Source organism: Numida meleagris, chromosome 5 (assembly GCF_002078875.1).
Source record: "Numida meleagris isolate 19003 breed g44 Domestic line chromosome 5, NumMel1.0, whole genome shotgun sequence".
Taxonomy (NCBI): domain Eukaryota; kingdom Metazoa; phylum Chordata; class Aves; order Galliformes; family Numididae; genus Numida; species Numida meleagris.
The window spans coordinates 58,197,368-58,214,142 of record NC_034413.1 but is presented as its reverse complement, the minus strand read 5'-3'; the positions used below and the strand labels follow the sequence as shown (position 1 = coordinate 58,214,142).

General features: G+C 40.2%; 1 protein-coding gene across 29 annotated transcripts in view; it reads right to left on the bottom strand.

Moving 5' to 3' along the window:
• Window positions 1–16,775, bottom strand: part of LOC110399220 — a 585,449-nt gene that overhangs the window by 506,258 nt on the left and 62,416 nt on the right. For 20 of the 29 annotated variants that reach the window (XR_002438981.1, XR_002439018.1, XR_002439017.1 and 17 more), the window contains exons 3-4: window positions 4,515–8,502; window positions 3,081–3,363 (exon numbers count right to left, since the gene is read on the bottom strand). The gene's annotated coding sequence lies outside the window, so the exon portion shown is untranslated. The remainder of the gene's footprint in view (window positions 1–3,080; window positions 3,364–4,514; window positions 8,503–16,775) is intronic. The other 9 variants (XR_002438982.1, XR_002438979.1, XR_002438989.1 and 6 more) reach the window with 6 other exon arrangements.

Here is a 16,775-nt window from a genome sequence, read left to right as displayed (position 1 = left end):
GAGGGGGGCATAACTGAGGGTTTGTGTCATTGAAAGACTCCTGGAAATAGGATATAAAAGGAGGAGATTGAAGATGCAGTTTTTTACTTCACCTTCTGGCTAGATCTTTGGCTTTCTGCAGACCAAGAATTAATGGCGTTCTTTAGGACAGGGAAAATACTCTGTTTAGGACAGAGTATTTTCCCTGTCTTTCCATCACTTCTCTGTATTCCATGACTAATTTCCTATGATAAGGACAAGCAGAAGAAACCATCAGATTGGTTTCGTAGTTCAAGAATCTTTTTCCTATTAGCAAAGAACCAACTCAGATTTTTTTTCTACCCGAGCATTTGGTCAGCAGCTGCATTTACAAAGCATATATATTGCCTTAAAAATTGAAGGAGCCATCAGGAATAATGGCCTATAAACCAAGCTATAATTCTGCTGGCTCATAAAAGTACACAGCAGAAGACCCCGACAGAACAGCCATTAAGATTAAAAGAAAGCAAAGAGGTGAGTATGTTTATATCAGGAGAAAGAGAGTAATGTAGCTCCAGGAGCCCCTCACTGCCTTTCTTAATGTCTTTAAGAACTTCCCTGTATACGCTTTTGTCTCCAAAGCGAAAAGAAAAAGACTTTTCAGTGCCTATGTCACTCAACAGAAAAAGAAAATACAGAGCAACAACATTAGTGTAACTTTGATGACAATGGTTAAACTGTGTTATCATATTTACCTGAAATTCTGTTTTTTGCTGTAGTGTAGTAGGATAAGTGCTAGTGAAATAGGGAAGAGATATACAGAAATTTTTAAATTCTTGGTTTTTTGTCAGTGAATTTGGACATAAGAGGTCTGGGGAAGAAAGAAAATATCTGGTAGTCCCAAATCATGGTACTGTCCATTTCTCTAAGTTTTTAAACACTATTCAATCAAGTGCAACCTCTTCAGTTCAAGAAATTTGGGATACAACAAACTATAAGGAAAGGCAGCAGCAATCTGCTCCTTTTAAATCAGTGAGCACTGAAATGTACTGAACTGCCCAAGGGAACCTTGTTCAAAATTATCAACAGAAATGAATTCTAATTTCCATATCCCGTCATGAAGGATGCACAGGCATTTGTTATCACCATTAATTTATTTAAAAGGTACAGGCACTAACAATCATCAAGCTCATTAGAAACTAGAAGAAACTTATTGTAAATTACAGGAGGGCAGGACAAGAGAAATTAATTGCCCACAAAACCCCTAACTGCAAACTGGGGCAATGTAGAGCATTATCCTTTGAATAGTGTTTGTGAGGATATAGTCAGGTTTAATTAACTACTTAATGTTCAATTATTCCTGCAAGAGCCGGGTTTGAAGACCAAAATGAACAGGGCCCAAGATCTGACTAATTTGCACTGACTGCAATATTTCAGAACTCGCTTACAGAAAAACTGCCTTTGAACTTCTGCAGACATTCAGAGTTTAGCAAGTCTCCTCTCTACTCACTTTGCATCTCGAGAGGATTCTCTATTCTTTTCCTTCTTTGTGAAGTCTTCTAGCTCAAAACATCTGTGGGATGCCTCAAGACAAGTTAAGAACTCTTTTGGTTGGTGTTACATGCTCTTACACTACATGCATATACTTCAGCCAACATCAAATGGACAACTTGGACATTACTCTGAGGACTGTTATGGTGAAAGGGTTCCAGACTGCAAAAGCAAATTCCCCTTAAACATCTACAGTCTGCTCAGCATTTTCAGCCCCCATAGGCAATCCTCACTCACAAAAGGAAAAGGAATATAAACCCTCGGACAACACTGCACTAGCTGCAAGGTAGTCATTTAACAGTGCAAGTAAATAGGTTGCCCCCCTGCCCTGATAGATCGGTCCTTTTGTGCAGAACTGCAGCCTACACAGTAGCCAAATGCTTCACTCTCCTTCAGACTGGTTTATATAGTTAACCCAGAAATCTGCCTGGCACCAAGACAGGCTTGTCTGAAAAGAACTTTCATTAAAACAGTTGTTCACAAAAACCTGAATACCATTAGAAACCTTGTCTGGATGAAATTATATTTCCTTTATTATTTCACACAAACTCAGCCAAACTTGCAGTGACTTCGACCAGAATATAGAATTTTTAAGAAATCCAAGGAATTCCTTAGCCTCTTCATCAAGCTGAAGAGGCTTCACATTATTAACCCTAAGGACAAATTCACTTAGAGACATACAAGAGCTTCAAGGACTAGCATGGTTAAGGATTGCTTGTTCTGGTGCTGTAACTGCTTTTGGAGCAAAGGCTTAGAGCTCAGCACTCTTGAAATCAGTCTTCATGGAGAGGCAAGTGTGGCAAGGGGCTGTAGAGCTGAAAGCACATTTCACTTCCCTGCAAATGACCAGAACTACTTTGTGCTCCTACTGATTTCTTTTTCAGAAATGAAAAGCTTTTCTAGCCACACTCCATATGCATGGAAAACATACCTGGGAGGAAGCAATAATAAAAAAAAAAGTGTTCTCTCCATTCTCACAGCCAATACTTGCTGCCAAGCCTTGAAAGCGATGCTGTTTCTCTTTTTACTTTCTTTTTCTCTCCAATCATGCTAACTCACAGGACACCTGAGAAACTTGACTTTGAATCACTCCCTTTGTTAACTTGCTTTTCAGCTCCCTTGAAGATACCCCTGCCACTCACCCATCTCCCAGGAGCCTTTCCTCCTCACCTTGCTTTCTGCCAGCATGCCATGCCCTCAAAAAAGAAAGCATGTTTTATGTATGACTCACTGAGCATTCAGGTGCTGGTGCTGCTTGGAGTTAATTCACTGCTTTAGTAAATAATTTAGTACTTTTAGCTGGAGGCACACAGCTGGAACAAGGCAGTCATTGCTGAAAAACCACAGGTGGGTTACCCACCCAAACAACCCTGCCCAGCACTGTGGGTGCTTTTACTTAGCATTAGGCACTAATAATTTCTAGTCCATCTGCTCTGAAATCCTAGCCTGTTATTATCATTTATGTTGTTGTAGTAGTGCCTAGAAACCTCATCTCTTGATCACTGAAATACCCCATGACAGGCATCGGGAGCATAACAAAAGGCCAACAGCATAAGGAAAGACAAACTCACCTCCCTCGGTGCTCATCTAGGTGCTGGGGTGGCAAACAATCACAGTCTGCTTTGTCTTTGCCTTTGATCCTTGTCTTACTCCACTCATCATCTTCCTTGTTCTCATGCAGATACTGGCTTGTATCTTTCTGCATGCATATGTCCCTGGGATGCCCCTTCCTGAGAATATTTCTTCAACTCAAACCTCACCCTTTTGTCTTCCTCCTGTTTCTGCCTCAACAACATTGTCCTCGCCGCGACAGCAGGACTTTTCAGGAGATGCACTGGTAGGAGATGAAAAGGGCTGGGGTGACATAGAAAGGGACTGTGAGTTTAGGGTGGGAGTGTAGGGGTGATATAGGGGAAGAGGTCGTGACCAGAGTAGTAGGAAAGAGCACAGTATCACAGACCACATAGCAACACCAGGAGTCTGCTGAAATCAGTGGGGAGGTTCCCAGGAGCCTGCAAAGCCCCACACTGTCTTAATGACAAACATTTCTCCCAGTCTCCCTTGCACACCAAAAAGGGGCAGATGCTGATGAACTCTCTACCTCTGCAGAGACCCAAAATTTTTTCCCCATGACTTTGTGCATATTCACTTGCACGCTTTCAGAAGAAAACAGCCTCATTTTGCCAGCCTTGTTCTCTCATTGTGCCCAAAGACAGCCCATATCAGCCCCATCCGGAGACTTCTGCTAAGGACCCAAGGTGCTATTCGTGGCACAACCACAGCTCTTCAGACACCCTACCAGCATCACCTCTCATCAAGTAGCCCAACAACAGAAGAGTTTACTCCCAACACTTGCAATATTTCAGCATCCCACCAAATTATTGTGGATGACCAAGCTGTATATGCCAACACTACCAACTCAGCAAACGCTCCCTGTGGCTGAAGACAGCCAGGTCCAGAGATGTCTCCCTGAGAGTACTGTCTTCTTTCATCCTGAATATCTAATTTAGTCAAAATAACAGCTTGCAAAATGGGGAAGCTTGCAAAAATTACAATGAAATTTCCTAGTCTACCCTGATTAGTATACTACTTTGAATTTAACTAGCACTTCCCCCAGAACCAGAGCAGAAATAACAAATGTGGAGACCCTGATTAACAGGTCAGTCCCAGCTCATGGACCACACATGACAAAAGCTCTGACTTTTTCTCAACACTATGGTAGGGCTGTGGAATAAAAGGGTTGGGTTTGTCATTACAAGATGAAGCAGCAACACTCTTATTGTACGGAATACTGAATGAGCTGTAAACATTGCTGTCCTGAAGTAGGAAAGTGGCAAAACCCATGCATGTGATTATGTCTCATCCTGCTAAAGACAGGTCGTAATGAAGTGTTAATTTCTCTAACACTCATAAACAGTTTGAACCATGATCTCTCAGTAGACAGCAGTGATTTGACACTGAGCTACTTCCCATTTGATGACAGCAAAATGGGGTATCTGACTCACCAGAGCAGGGCTGTACTGCCACAGCAGGCTCTCATGTCTTTCCTGTAGCTGTGGGGATCCAATTTATGTTCTCACAAGAGGTGCTTTTACTCTCAGAATGGCAGTGGCAAGAAGGAGTCAGATTGAACCTGCATTTAATGAAATTCACAAGAGATTAATCTGAGCTGCGTTCAAATGACAGCAAAAATAAAAATGACAAGGTGGAAGGACACCAGGGCAAACGGAACATCTCCCAGTGGTGTTGGCTGGACTTGCCTGGATGGCAGAACTGAAGAGTGATGTGCAATGCTTTGATGAGGTTCTTTATTCAGGGCAGAGCTGAGGTTACTTTACAGAAAGGTAATCTCTTCACTAATGTTTAGCAATAATAACACTTTGCCCTTAAGTTTTGTGTCTTGACTGAGGATCAAACTCAAAGGAAAATAGCTACTTAATAGCCCGGTGAAAGTAAATATATTTATTAGTTATATAGTATTATTGGCTCACAATAGCAGGAGTGCAACCCATGCCTTCTCTCACAAGGCTGCTTGTGATCAAGGTTAAATTGCACCAGATGCTGTGTGACTCTGCCGCTGAGAACACATTTTAACCCAAACAAGCACGTACCTTAGATTACCTCCAAGTATTTGGGCACCTGACTCAGCACAGGCACCTAACAACTGCCTGTGGCTTCCTTATGCACAGGTTAAGGATCTCAGTGCCTTAACTCATCTGTCCACTGATACAGAAATGTAAAGCTCCGATGACTGATAAATTAAAGAAATGAAGGGATATAACTTGACAAAGCAGATCCCAGGTGAGTTCCTGGATCAACTGGATAATTAATGATAAGTTTTATAGACTGATCTTAGCATGTCCAAAATTGTGTGGTAGTAAAATGGAGATTTGCTCCATCCTAAAAATTTCTGTACCTTGGAGGAGCAGGAATAGGGCTCAGGAGCCTTTCTGGGACATGCAAGAATCTTCTTCATCCTGAAATGTGGAGTCAGAGAGTGCTTTTAGCTGGCTACAGAGTGAGGAAAGCCAGTCCAAAGCCTCATGACAGTGGAGGGATATTTTGCTCTTTGCTCAGCTTTAACAAGTGTGAGTAATGTGAGTTCTGGGGCATCTTCCACCTGCAGGGAAATTATTTACAAGAAGTCCTTTACAGCCACTATATGACACATTCTGGACAGGTGGTGAGAAGGAGAGAGGTGCAGAGACAATCCTCCTCTCAGTGAACAACAGTTACACCTTTACACAAAGATGCTAATGCACCTGCTCTTCACAATGAATGACAGCAAGGCTGGTGAGAGAAGCAGGCAGTTCACGGGTGCAGAAAAGCATATGACATGCATCAGGGCCAATCTGGCTGACACTTTTGTTGTGCTTGGCTTTCTCAGGCAGCTGGAGAACAATAGAGCAGGATGCAATCTCTGGTCACTGGGCAGAAGCAAGGGAAGGGCAGCGGTAGCCGTTTGCAGCAGGGCTCTGGTGGATTCCATGTGTGAGACCCAGCACTTGCTCTGCTAAGAATAGGGATTCACTCACATGCTGTTTTTTCTCAGCAGCACTATATAATTGTGGCATATGCTTGTGCTCTTTGAAATGCTAAGAGAGAGCCTGGAGGTGTTGTTCCTTTACCTGAGACGCAGATGTCCTGCTAGCATTAACCAGCAGTATACCAGGGGTGACTGACAGGATGGATCTTCAGCCCATGTAGATCTGTGCTGCCTCACAAGGGGGTCGGTACTGCCATAGTCCCACTTCCGCGCATTGGTGTTTCTGGTGTCAGCTGGGATGGTCTGCTTTTTGGCTGGTGGAGAAGCACCGTTCCCAAGTAGGCTTTCATTACCATGCCCAGTAGATCAAAAGAAGATGTAGAAACAAGACAGACAGCAGCACAAAGCCACCTTCATGGCTCTCCAAGCTTGGCAGAAGAGAACAGAGATGTCTGAGCTTGACTTCCCTTCATAGGCCAGATTTCCTTTTATTTAGAATAAAAAAGAATTTCACTTCAGGTTCTTGGACTGCAGTTGCAGTAAAACTGCAAATCAAATTTCCATGAGCCAATGGTTTCAAAATGGAGGGGAGAAGGATTTCGCTTGATTTGCCTTTTGGATTTTACGTTTTGAGCTCCAGGATTTTTAAACTCCTCTCTACAGTTATCAGAATTAAAGGGTTACTCAGGTAAAGCAAATAAGCAAACAAAAAAAAGTTGTTGTTTTATCCACCCACAATTTCTATTACAATATAGCCTAATCGGTGTTCCATTGCATCCCATTGTACATACGAATGGAGACAGCAACAATCCAAGAGAGGAAAAGGAGAAGAGAGGACATAGGGTGGCTCAGTGTTACTTTGGAGCAGTGGCAGGATACAGCCCTGATCCCTCCAACACAGACTAGGCTGTCAGCCGCAAGGTCATACAAAGTTTTAAACTGTCTAGTTAAAATAACATTTTTGTATTTCATTATTCAGATTTCATTATTCAGATTGAATACATTTCTTTCAATTCTTGTAGATACATGCCTTAAGAAGTATACCTCAGCAAAACATGATATTACACTGTGCCTTGCACATGGGATTGCAGTTCAGTAGTGTCCTAACACCTATACATCTCTTTAACTGAAGAAGAATGAAGAAAATATCATGGAATTGGAATTTGTACCCATCAAAAGCAAGATTCTGACTGTCCAGCCCCCAGACTGACTTTACAGCCTCCAATGTTCACAGAATTGTATGGGATAAGTACAGTAAGAATAATAAATGGAGAAAATATCTTTATCTTTAGGCTGGGTTTTCATTTAAGATCAGATTTTACCTCTAGCAGAGAGGGCAGGTGCTTTACTGCAGACTGTGAGCAGCCAAGTGCTGACCCTGAGTAGCTAATGCAATAAAAATCCAGCCCAAGCAATAATAAATCTCCTGATTAATAATGGACAAGGGGGCAGAAAGGAAAAAAAATAAATAAAAGAGCTTTGACTGCACAGAGGCTAAGCTCAATTTTCGTGCTGAACTGTGTGGAGAAATAAGGAATGCCCTTCCCACAGGTCTGTAGATATGGTCAAAGGTGTTCCCATTTGTTATGGCAATGTGGCAGGTAGGAAATAAAATTGGGCTATTTCCGGGACAGAGGTGGACTCATTTTTACTGCCCTGCCATGCTGCCTTTTGATGGTCTTTGGCTGTTTTAATGGCTTTGCTTTGTATGCTGCTGGAAGACAGAAAATGTGCTACTTCTGCATCAAGAGAGAAAAATATCTGCTTTTCTCAAATTAGATGAAAGAGGAAAAAGGAAGGAGAAAAAGTCTTATGTGATCTGTGACAGCATGGGGTCCGATATACACTCCCACAATAGTCATCAGTTGAAAGAGTCCAGGTTTATTGGTAGTTTGGCTTTTCTCTTCTGCAATCCAAAGATTAAATTCCCTTCCCTGTCCCAGAGATCCTGATACAAACCTAAGACAAAAGGAGAATTTATTTCAGCTTTGGCAGATCAGGCCCAAAACTTGGCAGCAATTATAGCAGGAGAAGAGGAACAATGCTTGTATGTGACCAAGACAAATGGAGCAGCAATCTGGGAGTGGAGGATAAATGGCATGCAGGTCATTAAGTTGTGACACTGGCTGTAAGGAGAACTTGGTATAGGGTACCTGGCTTTTAACTGTATGTTGTCTTCCTTTACATTTTTACTCTTAGATATTTAAGGCACTACAAGAGGATTACTGATGAAAAAATTGTGTCTGTCTTGTATTGTCAGCTCCCAGAAAACATAGTCAAAGCTTTGCAGAAACTGTTCCTATTAGCTCCATGAGCTGGAGTTCAGGCTGTCCTCTCCGCCATTTGGTCTGCTGCGGCCATAGTCCTTTCTTTCTTTCTTATGATTCAGCACATCACGAAAGCTGATGAGAAGAATCCTTCTAGCTGAGTTCCAACAAAGTACAGTAAGCTCCAATGAAGTACAGCAAGATCCATCATCATGTCTTTGTAATTCTCTAGAACTTCTGCTGAACATGAGGGGGACAAAGTAGCAGTCAGAGTACTGCAAAGGGAGATGCTGAATTTGGAGGGTTATTTTCTTATGTAATATATTAGTGTTATAATTCTCATAACTGTAATAAATAGGCATTTTTCAAAGATTCATATGTGTATGAGATCTGGAAATCAAGGCAATATACTTCACTACTTAATGTTATTTACTTACTTGGGAGGCAAAAGAGAGTGTATTTTGTAATATTCCTCTACTCTATGCTTTAGAGTGACTCCTTTTCAATAGTAGAAAAGACCAAGAATAATGCCAATTTCACCTTCTATATATAACACTTTGTTTTATGCTCATTCATCAAATCCTTGTGATATATCTTCTCCCAAAGTTGAACAGACATCATTCTTTCAGTGTATATAGAAAAAAGATCTCCATTTGGACCATTTTGACCCTTCACATGCTTTATTATTATACTCATGTATTCCTCTTTTTTTTCTTCTTTCTATTTGCAATGCAAGAAGCAGAATGCGACTGCCTAGTATCTGGATGCAGATAGAAACCCACAAGCTGTAGAGGCTGCCTAAATTAACCTCACATAGACATCAGTGTCTCAAAGCTCTGACTTTGGCATCAGCATTTTTCATCTAAGTGCCCCAATGCCTTGCAGGCATGGTCATTTATTAATGAAACAGGCATAACTCAACTGGAGAAAAGTAAATGCACAAGAGGGAAAAAAAATTGTGCTTTGGTTGCATCAATAACAAGGTAATAAAAGAAACCACCTGCAAAGGAAGCCATGATTAATGATAACAAATGTAAGAAATTGGAAATAAAAAGCAGTGGGAAAAGGTCTTTAGTTTCAACATTTTCAAATTTCAGATCTGTTAGTAAAACATGACATAAAATCTTGTAATATGCAGAATAAACAGTAGTAGGAATAAAAAAATATACAATAAAATTAAGAAAGTTGCTTAAATAAGATGCACAATGCATAAACAAAATAGCCAACAGAACTGTAGATAATAAAGAGGAGAGTTCTTTGCTATAAACATTTGTCTGAAATATATTCAATTAATTGCTACTGTCATCTGCAGCCTAAACTCCTAAAGGGCTGCACAGTCCATTATTCTCACCCACTGAAGGTCGTGAAGGATTGCAACGACTCTTGCAGTGCATACTCCAATATCAGCATAGCTGGAGCTATAGGATACCTCCATTCAGTGACACCTGAAGAAGATGCTGCAAGGAATTTGGGTGTCCCAGCAAATCCACATCCTGGATTCTGGGCTTCTGCCCAGACCCAAGGTTTCACCAGTCTCTGCCTTACAGAAATACAGGTGCCCTCGTGTCTCATTTTTAGCTCGTGTGGATTTGAATTATTTCTGGATTAATTCTGCAAGCAACTGAATACCCCATATCCTATCAGGCCTGTTAGTTTGGCCTCTGGGAGGGTAGTTAATCACAAAGGAAAACAATCTCCATAGTGCCTTTGTTTTAGTGTGTCTCAACTGCTCTGCTGTGATGCTTTCTCAGGCTAAATAGATCTTCAATGTCAGACCCTAAACAGACATATTTTAATAGACAGTTTCAAGAGGCTGTGGAAAAATATGATTGCATGTCTTTTTAAATGTATACTGTAAAATCTATTTTTTAAAAGTAGCAAAGACCTTCACTTTCATACCTGAATAAAATTATGGTTTGGATAATTACAGTGCTCTATTTTCTACTGTAATGCTTATGACACAGTAATGGATAGAAAGTGAACTCGGGACCTTGGGGTAGAAGCTATGCAACACAGAAAATATCAAATCTCTGATCTGAAAAATGTATTCATTCTTCACTGAAGACATGAATGCACTGACACAGGTCTTGATAGCACAATAACCAATTAGTTAGTGCACTAGAACTTGTTAATTAAAATGTATTAACTGACAAAACACGAATCCTTGGACAGCCTCAGATGACAATGGACATTTCTTGCTGCTGTTGCTTATTGAGCACTTTTAGTGACAGTCCCCACAGCTACCCGAGGCTATGGTCTTACTCAGATGGGAACATCCCCAAGGTGGTAATCAGTATTTAAGAGAAAAGAAATAGCTAACAATATTACATCCTTGTGGAGGAGGGAGAATGCCTTCCATCTGAAAACTGCACCTGAATTCAGAAACCATTGGTGGATATATACGTACTCACTTAGAAGAAATCTGCATTTGGCTTTCTTGGGTATAACTCATGACCATAGAAAAGACCATTCTAGTTTTTTTAATTTTTGGAAAAATATCTAATTACATCAGGTCCAAAAATTCTATTCTAATGAAGTTCAAACCTTTTTTTCCCCAGAGCAATGCCATCTTAAGTCAGTTAATGCTCTCATGACAAATCCCCAATAAACACCTTCAATTATTCCACCGCCTGGGAAACACGCTTAACAGCATTCTTAGCATATTCATTTCCCTGCTGATATGATTCTAAAACATCACTTTACAAGATGATCATTAAATTGTTTGTCTCTGGTTGGTGTTTAAGTGTGAAAAAAAAAAAAATGCCAAGATATCACTCCAGATGGTTGGTCCTGACGACTTGTCAAAAAACACATGCATATGGAGTTTACATGGCCACAAAACATAGCCCTGTCAGCAAGGAAACTGTCTGGTCGGAACAAAGGACAGTGATTAGCTTGAAAAAATAGAGTTGTTCTTCCATTCCTCACATCAGAAGACAGTTAGAAGGAGCATTAACAGACTGTAAATATTGATTCTTGACATTCCCTTGCATGTGGATTTGCAACCATTGTTTTAGCACTAAAAACATTTCTAAAAAAGAAAAGGGGGAAAAAAAAGTGAAATTAAAGAAACTAAAAAAAAAAATTCCAACCGTAATGATTCTTTGATTCTATAAAATCTGATGTCCTTCAAAATAAGGGCACAGTTTTACCCTTGCCACTGACATGTCACCCAGTGGAAAAAGGACAGGAGCATAAAAAAATGTTGATTCATTAAACACCAGCCTTGGGAAACATGCTCTGTTGTTGACTCCCACAGGACAACTTGGGAAGTCTAAGTGATGGCAGGGGAGGGCTTGTAGAAAAGAAACTTCTTGTAAAGTTTCTGTAACCCATTTTCTCTTGCTTGATTCAAGAATGTCACAGAAAAGCCATTCCCACTTGCTTTTGTATTCCTCTCTTTGGCCCTATTTATTTTCATGCATGACAAATGTACACAAATGTGAAAAATATCAGTGTATTTTACATTTATGGAAAGCGACTCATTTCATGTGATCTCAAAAGTTTTGTGCTGAATTTCAAAGGAGGCAGAACTGGCTGCCAATATCTGCAGAGGGAATACAAAAATAACCCTTAATTCAAGCCCTATAATCACTGAGGCTTATAACCACCAGCTATGACATATTTACATCTTCTGTTGCCAGCGTGTTCAACAACATGAGTGACATATTTACCCATCACAATAAAAAAAAAAATCAAATGGCATGTTTAGCTGAGCATATAAGATAGGAGGCAGTTGATCAAAAACCTACCTCACATCAAAATTATCCCTAAAGAGGTGTGAAAGAGATACAGATCAAGCTGTCATCTCCTAGACAGCCTGTCTGCTGTAACAGGGGCTGTCAGACAGACAGGTTTGAAAACATCAGTGGTAATGAATTGCAAAAGGGACTTTGGTGCTGTGGAAAACTCAAACAACTTCCGTAGCCTGCTCGCTATGGTCCCGTGGGGTGGGTGTCCTTTGTAACTGTTTCTCTTGAGGCATGATGAGAGCCTGGATTTTACTGAGCTGTAAATGCTCAGGACTCCTCAGGATACAGGCACGTGAGTGGAAATGATGGCGTTACCACAGCTCATCGAGTTGCCATCTGTCAGTGAAGACGTTCAGGCACCAGGAATGACCTTGTGAACATTCCTAACCTACCCTCATTAGGAAAGAAAATGGAACATAAACCACGGAGGTTTAAGTTAATACATCTCATTCTACAGCCAGAGCAAGCCACGGATGTGTGCTCAGGCAGTCACACAGGCTCCGCTGACAGGCAAGGACTTGATGTGTTGCAGTGCTATAAATGCTTTCAGTCATGTGTTTCTTTCCTCATTTTCAGTCCATTTATCATTTATCAAAGCCATCATGTCCCACACTTAACAATTTTCTTCTCCTAAACAGGTCATACCCAATACCTATTATAACACTCCTCTTCAGAGGCAGATGTAGGCCCGTGTACCACACACCTGCACCTCAGATGCACTGTACTCTGAGGATTATTAATTCATTAAGATTTAAACTTTTAGACAGCATAGAATCATAGAATGGCTTGGGTTGAAATGGACCTTAAAGATGTTTCTGATACCAAGCTGGAGCAAATACCAGAGGCTCTGGCTCACTTGTCTCCAGAACTTATCTTGGTCTTGACAGGTAGATTTTGTATCTAGCCTTTGCCAGGACCCACAAAGAAAACATTCCTCCACCTTTCTACAAGTCAAGCTTGAGATGCGCTCAGAGACTCTCCACCAGATTGGTGCTGTATAACGCACTGTGGCAGCTTATATTTCTCATCAAAATTCTATCAGAAATAATCCTATGTTACACAAAAGCTCAAGAGTTAGAGAACTCATTCTGAGGAAATTCATGCCCATGACTCCCACTTTCTTGGAAATTACTGCAACTCATTAGTTCATAGGAGAGGGAAGAAGAGGAGTCCTTGATGGGGAAGGGTTATCCTCTAAATTCAAATTTAGGTAGAAAATCTAGTTCTTTTTCACCCTTAGGCAGTTGTTCATTCACTGTCCCTTCACTGTTCGTATGGTTTTTTACGATAAACAATGCCTACATTGTTGCTCTGAGAAACACGGCTATACAATCCCAGAGTTGAAGGTGTTTTCAGCAAATGAGCAGCACCCTATCTTGTCCTAATTTCCTGCCCTGAGCAATACTGTAAAACTTGGCCTGTATTTAGTGAGGTTGCTTCACTGAAACTAGGGACTTTTTAAGACAAGTGAAGAAGGTATGATGTTGAAGTGATCTAAGCTTTATCTAAAAAGAGACTAAAATTGAACATACCAGCTACTTCCCAAGGCATAGGAAACATCTTGCAAGCTCTCTTCATGCTGCCTCCCACTAAGACGCATTTATTTGCATGACCATATTCTGCAAAACCCTGGAAAACCACAACTTGGCCCATTGCTAACAGTTTCTCAGTGCATACAGATATTCTTAAACCTAAATCAATTATATGGCATAAAGGCCTGGATTTCTGATTTTGGTGCTGTTGACTTTTCCTGATAATGCTTTCTGCTCATCTGTGCCATATGCTGCCTTGAATTTGCGCTGCTGTGCTTTATTAAAGCTCAGATTTTCCTTTGCCATTAAAAGAAAAATAGAATGTTTTAAATGGACTGTGAAATAAGGTAAAGAAAAGTTTAATCATGCTAAAATCGACTCACTGGAGTGGCTTTATTAATAGTTATTGCCTTCTGTATCACATTGCTTATTAAATACTGTGCATTTTGTGAAACTGTACTATTTTGTGTAGCAGTAGCATTGTACTTTAGCAAGTGGCTATATCCCACTTCATGCAAGATTTAGAGACACATACATTTTGTTCATTGACAGACCACATCACTGGAAACAGAGAAATCATCTAGCCAGAGGAAATTATGGACCATTTAGTACAATATCTTGTCCCTGGTACAATGTCTGATACCGTATTCTCAGGAGGAAAGGGTCAGAGAATTCACAGTTGACAATTACACATTTCTTTGTCAAATTCCTACCCATTAAATGCTAGATTACTTGAAGATTCATAAACTTTTATATTTATTTTTCACTTTATACATCAATTTATGTAATTTTAAAAATTTCTTTGCACTATGTAAATAGCCTGTATGTTTTTCATTCATAATGGAATCTAAGATATTAGTGTATCTTGAAGCAATATGTTCCATAGACTGATTGGAGGCTCAACAAAATTAAGCGTATAGTCCTGCACTTCAGTCATAACAACCCTATGCATTGCTACAGGCTTGGGCAGAGAGGCTGGAAAACTGTGTGGCAGAAAAGGATCTGGGAGTGTCAGTTGGCAGCTGGTTGAACATGACCCAGAAGTGTGCCTAGGTGGCCAAGAAGGCCAATGGAATCCTGGCTTATATCAGAAATAGCGTAGTCAGCAGGACTAGGGAGGCGATAGCCCCTCTGTACTTGGTGCTGGTGAGGCTGCACCTCAAGCGCTGTGTTCAGTTTGGGGCTCCTCACTATAAGAAAGACATTGAGGCTCTGGAGCATGTCCAGAGAAGAGCAATGAAGCTGTGAAGAGTCTTATGATGGTTGGGGGGGGGGGGGAGGCAGTTGAGAGAACCTGGATTGTTCAGTCTGGAGAAGAGGAGGCTCAGGGATGACCTTACTGCTCTCTACAGTTCACTAAAAGGAGATTGGAGTGAGGTGGGAGTTAGTCTCTTCTCCCAGCTAACAGCGATAAGACAGGAAGGAATGTCGTGAAGTTGTCCCGGGGAGGTTCAGGTTGGATATTAGGAAAAACAACTTCTCAGAAAGAGTGGTGTCTTTTCCAACCTTAATAATTCTGTGATTCTATGATTATGTAATACATAAATATTAATTCTCTTTTTTTCTCCTAGAAGTAACTTTGTTTGTTTTGGGACAGCCAAGACATCTTAGATATAAGGCAACCATCTTTGTAACTACTCCTATGAAAATCGGAATAAAAGGTCCTTACTTTGTGGCAAAGAACATTTTTCTTTTTACTTTCTTGTATCATTTTTCTTATCTTCATCCCCCCTTTTTCTTGTTCTCAGAGAAGAATCTATAATATTCACCTGGTCTTGTAATGTAGAAGTTTTGTTTGCTTTTTACAGAACCCTCAGTATAGACTCCACAGTCCTTTGTGAAACAGAGATTAATGAAAATGGGAAGAAAGAAAAGTAAACTATGGTTCATCCCATCGTACATAAACCCCCTTTTGGTCATAGAATGGAAGGCCATTCTAACATGTATTTTAATTTGTACCTGCTCCTGCTGAATGACCATTCTGAGATTATTTGTGTTCTCTAGTGTCTGCTTCACCCTAGAAGCAATAGAAGTCGTTTATTTTTATCATACACAACTGAGAATGATGACTTTCAGCTGAGGCAGAGAGGGAGTAGTACTGTAGATGGGCATTATCTTCTGATCCTTCCAATCACTTACATGAAAATGCAGTCTCTTTTTTGAGATTTGGATAATGAATATATACATTCCTTGGGTTTCTATGCAGTGAAGTACTTAATAATCCACAATTGGATGTAGGCTCTTGTAGGGAAGTAATTAAAAATAGCTGCACTTCAAAGAGTGGTGAGTCTATTGAGTACTGAGAAAACTGATAATTCAGAAATGTCTTTCCCTGCTTCCCTTTACCCTCTTTTTTATCAGGATAATTTCCTTACATGGTCATGGGATGCATGTGTGTGTGTGTGTGTCCATCTGTTCAGTTCCCAAAGAAGTTTTCACTCTCTTGGCCAAGTTAAATGCAATGTGACAAAAGAACAGAGGTCTTACATGTATTAAATGTTTCCAGAAATATACAGAATGGAAATTGATTACACCCCTGAACTTCTGTTTCAGTTTTTCTTTGCACTTCCTGATTCTTCCTCTGTTCTCATACCTCTGTCCTCTTCCATCTTTTGTAAGTGATAAAAAACTCCCAATAGGAAAGCCTGCCTGCACTGACCACAAGTTTTAGGAAAATAAAGTTGCATGGAAAGTGAAATAGACCATGCAAGTCCTATCAATTAAGGGAAAGCCCTAATATCACTGAATCTACAGTAATTCTTTCCTGAAAATGGTAGATAAGAATGTTTGGTGAGTAATTGCACAGCTGGTCAGACTTAGTTATCACTTGTGTCTCCACTTTGAGTCTTCATTTGAGACTCAAAACCCACACACCCATCCTAAGTACAGATTTTATTTTATCATTGATCTCCATAAAATTTTAGCGCCTTCCACATAAAGTTAATTAGCAATTGTAAATTGTCTGATACATGTACAATAGGTTTTCATAATGAATTAAGAATGTTTCATACATGGTTGGTTGCCTTATGCCATTACTAGCGTGTCATTCTTAGTTTACCTGAGATTTTAAGACCATGTCTAGTTCCTAGCTTTTCCACTAGAATTTGTACCTTTTTATCTAATTTGGCCCTTACAAAAAAAAAAAAAAAAAAAAAAAAAAAAGTTCATTCTTCCTCATGCATTTTATCTCATGCTCTTATCTTTCAAACACAGAGGTTTCCCCAGAGGT